Genomic DNA, 6,000 nt, shown 5'->3' with positions numbered 1-6,000 from the left:
GGGCCCACTGAGGCTCACCAAGGGCAGATATGGGAGGAGGGGTTGAGGGAGGAGTTGGGTGAGGGGGGTTGTAGAGGGTAGTGTATGGGGTAGGAGTGGAGCTATGGTTGCGTTGTGATCTTTGGGGCCGCCCGGGTCGGGCGCCTTGCCAGCTCTGGCCTATGGTGGCGAGATTCTGGCTGGATGGTTGGTGGCTCCTGGGCCCGGTGGCCCCAATGGGTGAGTACGGCTGAACGCACCTGCCCTGTGGCCTTGGGACCCGGACGCCGGGGTTACCCGTTCTCCACGGTGCCAGAGGGACCCCCATAGGGAGGCCTTCTCTGCACCTGGCCGTGTGGGTGGGTGGTCTCCCTCCCTAGGCTGCTTGAGTCAGATTCACCACTTAGTCTAAACCTCTGTTCACAAACATTATTTCTGGAACTGTGTGCAAGTTTTCTTTACTTTAATTCAATTTTTTAAAATAAATAATAATATAATTTCAAGCATTTTTTATTTCTATTCTATTCTATTCTATTCCATTCTGTTGACAGACACCTCACACTCCTGTTTTTGGATCGTGCGTCCATCTTTCTGCCATTCCTGACTCTTTTCTGTTGCTTGGAGACAAAGTGAAGTCTCTACGTGAACCAGCCCCTTCGTCTGTGGCTAAAAATACTCAAGTAAAGTACGTTTTGTGAACATACTTGTATTTTTCTCTACAAAAACCAGGCATCTTCATTCTGGCGCAGAGGCTTCAAACAGTGGTTAATTGATTTAATTGTTGGATGATTTTCACATTTGTTCTGCCTCTGAGAGGAGGCGGTCGAAGTGACGCTGACAGCTCTGTGCTGACAGAGGAATGGCTGGAATGTTGCATAACTTTGTTATGTTTGCCATAATACGTGGCTGTTTGCTCTTCATGGACGCCTGTGGGAACAGGACTCTGCGTATTAAATTTGGTGGTGAGTTTGACGGCTCAGATTTAAAATCTCTGCTCGCCTGAATGTAAAAAGTCAAAACAGCCTTGAAGCATGTGTAAACCTGTGGCATTCTTGAACTGAACAAGAAAATGTTTTTCCTTCTATCAACACACAAAGACCAGATGTGCTGAGGGAAATTATTTGAATCCTAATCATTCCTCTATGAATTGTGAGCAGACAAGCTGCAGAGGACAGAGATCCAGGTACTGTGATATAACACCCCCCAAAGGCGCTCCACCCCCCTCAACACACACGGATACCTTTGCTCAGTTGTACGGAAAGCTGGAAATGTTCCTGCAGAAGTTCTCTAGTCCAACCCCTTTGGTGCTCCGGCCGTGCTGCTGCTGCTAACATGTTGCAGATGAACGTTCTGCTGTTCGGTCACCAACGTAAGCTGCAGCACTGAAGGGACACCTGCTTTTCTCATGGAGGACATGTTCACACAGAGAAGCATGCATGTGAACAGCTCCAGAGTCAAAGTTTTGGTTAAAAACAAACTTGTAATTCACGCTAGGCTGAAAAGCAGGAGCAAAAATGAGAAGAGAGGAGATTTACGGCATTTCTCCCTCAGAAAACTGCAGACATCTGACCAGCAAAATGAGCAGCCTGAAGCCCAGCAGCATCCCAAGGAATGCTGGGGGATGTTCCTGCAGAGGATTACAAGAACATGTCCCGACTGCGGTGTCTCTGCTGAGGTTTGGAGCATGAACAGGGCAAAAATCTGAGGGACAAGAAGGGGGCCTGGCTGTGGCTGAACACTGTCATCTGGACGAGAGGCTTCTGTTTTGAGCATCAGAGACTAAAGCTGCGTCCTTGCTGGGGGATCCAAGTCGTTTCCGCTTTACGGATGCAGTATAGGCTGTGGTGCAGAGGTGGAGCAGCTGACCTCTGATCACATGGTTCTGAGGTTTGGTTCCCACTGTCCCCGCCAATGTGCTGAAGAGGATGAAGAGGAGCCGCCTTTAGCGCGTGTGCGTACATGGGTGAATGTGTGCGTACATGGGTGAATGGGACTGTGAACCACTTTGGGGCGTAAAGTAAGGCAGAAAAGTGTTCTATTTTCAGTTGGGGGTTTATTATTCATGTCACGTTTCTCAGTTTTCCAAAGTCCAACAGCTGAAAAGCTGACGATAAGAAAATGTTGTCAAAAAATGCTTTTTTTTTTCTTTCTTTTTTTTTACAGAACATCAACCAAACATAATTTTCATTTCAAAATTCTTCTCAAAGTCAAAAATGCATTTAATCTTTACTTCAAAAAAAAAAGTCATAAATTTGCTTAAAAACAAAAGCCTCAATCCAGAAACTTTATGTACGGAGTCCTTAAGTCCTTACATTACATTAAAAAACTAAAATATATCTTCTTCCCACAAGATAATATTCTGTTCCCTCAAAACAGTTAATTCGTGCGAACTAAATAATTTGTGCGAACAGAATGATACTAGCCAATCATTTATCCATGGATGTGAGTAAAATCCCGTCATGCATCACGCATACCCAAGATGCATTTCGACCAATCACCGTGTCTCTTTAACTGAAGTGTAACAACAAGACCAAAGATTGGCTGGTCAAAATGCATCTTGGGTATGCGTGATGCATGACGAGATATTGCATGTTTGTAATACTAAGATCTAAGAGCTAAGTCTGGTAGGCGAAACAGCCAGCCAAATCTTATGATATTTTTCTGATTTTCATCAAAGACAATAATAGATCGATCATTCTTGCTTTTAACTTTACGCCGTTTGAATGTTCACAGAGACACGGAAGTAGCGGCAGAAAACGGCTTTTGCAGCAAGATGGACGGAGAGCGTACCAGGATGTGAATGAACGTAATTACCAATGCTTTTGTGCTTTCTAAAATAAATAAATCTGATCTGTAAACATCCTCTGTGTCTTCAATGCAATGTAATGAGACACACACAAACAGAAATGTGACGGTATCTGCTGTAAATCCAACTATTACTCCCATCCGTGTCAATGAATAACAGGATAAATGATTGGCTAGTAGTTAGCATGTAGCCTACTTGCCTTTGAATGTAAAGCGACTGCTAAAGAGTATGTTAATAAAAGACAAGTTGTCATGGTGCCTCTGTCAGCTCTCCTCCCCCTCCCCTCTCTGCTTGGCTCCTGGTGATTCCCAGCTGTGTCCACTCATCTCATCTACCACCAGACCTTCAAAAGGAGATCCAGAACCAGTATTCATCGCCAGTTCGTTACCCCTGATGGTGCCTAGTTTGGTCTGATGTCTAGTCTAGTCCATGTGCTCATGTTCTCGTCTAACGTTTATGCCTCGCCTTCAGGACCTTCATATCACGAGTGGACACCTGAGTCACCTGTTTAACCGAGCTGAAGAACCTCACTGAGCTCCAAGAACCTCAAGCCACGCCACGAGCCAATTTAGACCTTCAGCCATGCCACGAGCCATAGCTACTTCCAGGAACTTCACCTGCTGCTCTCCAGCCTCCAGCCACATCAAGATCTCAAGCAACTCCGAATAACATTAAACCTTTACTTACCAACTTACTCACCTTGTGTTTTCCTTCCGGGTTAAAGCGAATGAAATAGTATTTCGAGAGAACGGAATATTATCTTGTTGGAACAAGATATTAATCTGTGGGAACGAGATATATTTTTGTTTTTTAATGTCAGGACAGGTGCTCCGTATTTAAGTGGTAAATCAATTTTGTTTAGTAACTTTTGTTTGTAAAGATTTTTTAAACAATAAATGAATCCCACAAATAACAGCTTCATCAAGAAACACACATTCAAACATTATTGATTACCGTAATTTCCGGACTACAAGCCGCTACTTTTTTCCTGCGCTTACAGCCTTGCGGCTTATTCAGTGACGCGGCTAATTTATGGATTTAATTGGCGGCCGCCATGTACGTACTTTCGAACTCAGAGAATAGTTTGAATTCTCTATCTAACACCAAGCACGAGGAATTTTTATTCAACACACCTCTTAGCAGCCAAACAGCATGGACTTGACTTCAGGTCTTAGACACTTCAGTCATGGTTCAACAAAACGAAACACGCATGCCCGGCCGCATCCCAGAATCCTTTGGGGCCATTAGACCCAACGTGCACGTGATCGCCGCTACAATATGATGAAGCTTTCAAGTTAAAAGCAATCGTTAAAAGCAGCGTAAAAAAGTCCACCGTCACCAACGGGTTTGGAAAAGCCGGTTTGCTGCGTGACGGAGAGAACAGCGCATGGAGTGAATTTACACTCCATTTACGGTTTCTAAGGAAACCGTAAAAGCGGAATTTTGCTTTGAAAAACTCACAGCCTCCGTGTGAGCTGGAGACATCTTCTCCTCCTGCTGATTGAGCTGCGGGGCCGATGACAGTCTGAAGGCTCCCACACGTAACAACGCATCCGCCCCTCATACACAAAACGTACAGTATTAAGTCCGATTGCTTTGCACAGAAACGATTTGCTCCATCCACCGGCGCAACGGGGACGAAGTGCTCCTCCTTGAAGCTGCCCTGGCCAGAGGTGTCGGAGTAGATAGGAAGGGGAGACAAGGAGCGCGCGGGGCGGGAGCGGAGCGCAGAGGCGTCCGCGGAGTGCAGAGGCTTCTGAATTCTGACGCACGCGCCGCACTGAGGCGCGCGTATCACGCTGAGGCGCGCGCTTTTCAGTCGCCGCTGCTTTATTTTACCGTTGTGTTTTCTAACCAGTCCTGTTACTCCCATAACGCTGCCGCGACACAAGCGGAAGGAGAGCTTTTCCCGTTCACCCCTCCATGCACTGCTGCTACTTGCTAATTCTTAAACAACAGAATGGCGAGCCGGGCGTTGGCCCCGCCTTTAGCCCCTAAGACTCATGGGAAATGGGGGATCGCGGATGTAAATTTCCTCATCATAACTGAGGGATGTAATGTTGATTATATGGTTACTGTTTGTAATTTTATGTTAGATACCTAGATTGTCAACAAGTAAAAAAAAAAAATGAAATAAAAACACCATAACTGAGGGACTTGTGAACAGAATATAGGTCCATGCTGTTTGTCAGATGTCGATTCACTCAAACACGTGACCATTAGGCAAAACTGGCACCATCCACAATGTGCTAATAAATTGCACTTGCTCTGGGATGCTGGGCGTGATCTGTCAGGATGACAATACCGGCTAACACATGCGCGGCTTGTACTCTGACGCGGCTTGTGTATGTATAAAAGCAGTCAAACACGTGAATATGGGTGGGTGCGGCTTGTAATCGGGTGCGCTTTGTAGTCCGGAATTTACGGTAGTTTTCCTGCAACATGTTTGAATTGACATAATTATGAAGTATTTATTTAAGAGGAGCCGGTTTAGCTCGTGCTGGTTTGCGGCGCCTTACGTCCGTGAAACCCAGGTTCAAATCCGGGCTGGTCCCTGTTCCCCTCTCTACCTCTGTGCCAGTCCCAAGCCCGGTTGCTTTGAGAGGGTTGCATCAGGAAGGGCATCCGGCGTAAAACATTGCCAAGTTTACCATGCGACTCGTTCACTGTGGCAACCCCTGATGGGAAAAGCCGAAAGAGAAACAACAACATGAAGTATTTATTTAAGAGCCTTTTTTTTAGAGTTTAGAGGATTAGATTAGAAAGTGGTAAATAATGTACACCTGTAGAGCGTTTTTCTACCTTCCTCGAAGGCCCAAAGCGCTTCACAGTCTCAGTCCCATTCACCCATGCACACACTGATGCCGGCTCTGCTGCCGAACACTGGCGCCTCATAACCACCAGAGGCGAGGCGGGGTTCAGTGTCTTACCCAAGGACACTTCGAGAAAAGGGATCTGAACCTGCAATATTTTGATCAGAGGTCGACCACCCTACCGCTGCAAGTAAAATTATGAAATACTTCACTGAATACCGAAGAATATGAATCTATTTTTTTGATGTATATTTATTCATTTTTATACAAAAGAAGACAAGTGCACATGAAAAAAGACAAGACTATAATAAAAGGAACATAACAAAAAAACAGCAGTAAGTAAAACGAATAACAGATAAACAAAAGAAAAAAGCCTCTATATAAGTTTCTGTAATAATTACT

General features: G+C 45.2%; 1 long non-coding RNA gene across 2 annotated transcripts; it reads left to right on the top strand.

Moving 5' to 3' along the window:
* Positions 1-595: 595 nt before the first annotated feature.
* LOC101156280 lies at positions 596-3,479 on the top strand. Of its 2 annotated transcripts, XR_002292141.2 has the most exons (3): positions 596-2,785; positions 3,053-3,181; positions 3,257-3,479. It is a non-coding gene; the product is annotated as an uncharacterized LOC101156280 (long non-coding RNA). The 2 variants fall into 2 exon arrangements; XR_002875153.1 differs by having other exon boundaries at positions 604-3,181.
* Positions 3,480-6,000: the final 2,521 nt, after the last annotated feature.

This window comes from Oryzias latipes, chromosome 17 (genome assembly GCF_002234675.1).
Source record: "Oryzias latipes chromosome 17, ASM223467v1".
Lineage (NCBI taxonomy): Eukaryota > Metazoa > Chordata > Actinopteri > Beloniformes > Adrianichthyidae > Oryzias > Oryzias latipes.
The sequence above is the reverse complement of the archived record's forward strand: the minus strand, read 5'-3'. Positions and strand labels throughout refer to the sequence as shown.